The sequence below is a fragment of the Gossypium hirsutum genome, chromosome D05 (genome assembly GCF_007990345.1).
Source record: "Gossypium hirsutum isolate 1008001.06 chromosome D05, Gossypium_hirsutum_v2.1, whole genome shotgun sequence".
In the NCBI taxonomy this organism is placed as follows: domain Eukaryota; kingdom Viridiplantae; phylum Streptophyta; class Magnoliopsida; order Malvales; family Malvaceae; genus Gossypium; species Gossypium hirsutum.
Window position 1 is genome coordinate 33,944,237 of NC_053441.1, and position 1,177 is coordinate 33,945,413.

Sequence of the window (1,177 nt, forward strand, 5' to 3'; positions counted from 1 at the left end):
AACAAGTATCACAATTTATTATAATAACTTGACCACTCTTATACCTAATTTGATCCCTATGGAGACGATCTCACTTATCATTTTATTACTTGATTCGACGTGTATACCTGTACAATTCGCATATCATATTCATACGCAACAAGTTTTTGGCACCATTGTCGAGGATCAGATTTGGCGTAATTTGGTTTGGTTATTTTACTTAATTCCATTAGTTTTATTTAACTTAGTTATATTTAAATTTTATAGGTTTGCCATCGGTGCATGAGAAGAGTCATTTTTGCTAACAAAGAAGATCCTTTTGACCTAGAGATCAGAAGAACTTTACGAAAAAGGTGAAAATAACTACGAAAAATGGCTAGGATTGAGAATGATCCTTGTCTTAATGATAATTTGAATGGTTAATATGCTAATCCTCCTGTTCGTAGGGTGATACCTAGTATGAATGATAATTTGAATGGTTAGGGCACTAATACTCATGTTCGTGGGGTGGTAGATGACCGAGGTAGACCAATCCGAGAGCATGTTGTGCCAATTTTGGATTACCTGAATCCATGGATAGCTAGACAAAAAATTCAGGCACAACATTTTGAGCTGAAACTGGTAATGTTTCAAATGTTACAAATAGTAGGATAGTTTGGTGGACTGCCTACTGAAAATCTAAGATTCCATTTACGACTTTTTTTAGAGGCTTGTGACTCGTTTAGGCAACAAGGTGTGCCTGAAGAACATGACTTAAATTGTTTCCATATTCTTTAAGAGATTGAGCAAGAGCATGGCTGAATGCTTTACCGTCAGGAATAGTGGCATCATGGAATGATCTTTGCTAAAGGTTTTTGCTACGAAATAATCCCCCAAATATGAATGTCAAGCTTAGAAATGCCATCACATTTTTTTGGAAATTGTAGGATAAAACATTATATAAAGCTTGTGAACGATTCAAAGATTTAATTTGGAAATGCTCGATGCATGGACTCCAACACTAGACTCAAATGGAGATATTCTATAATGGGCTGAATGTGCATACGAGGATGGTAGTTGATGTTTCGGCCAATGGTACTTTGTTGGATAAATCTTATAATGAAGCATATGAGATTTTGGAAAAGATTGTCAACAATGATTATTAATATCCTACCACAAAAATTGGGATGGGCAAGAAAGTTGCTAGTACTATGGAGCT

The 1,177-nt window shown here is 35.3% G+C and overlaps 1 non-coding gene across 1 annotated transcript; it reads right to left on the reverse strand.

The window, feature by feature from the left end:
• Positions 1 to 866: 866 nt before the first annotated feature.
• LOC121218017 (small nucleolar RNA R71) lies at positions 867 to 973 on the reverse strand. The gene has a single exon (XR_005914289.1). It is a non-coding gene; the product is annotated as a small nucleolar RNA R71 (small nucleolar RNA).
• Between the last annotated feature and the right edge of the window lie 204 nt (positions 974 to 1,177).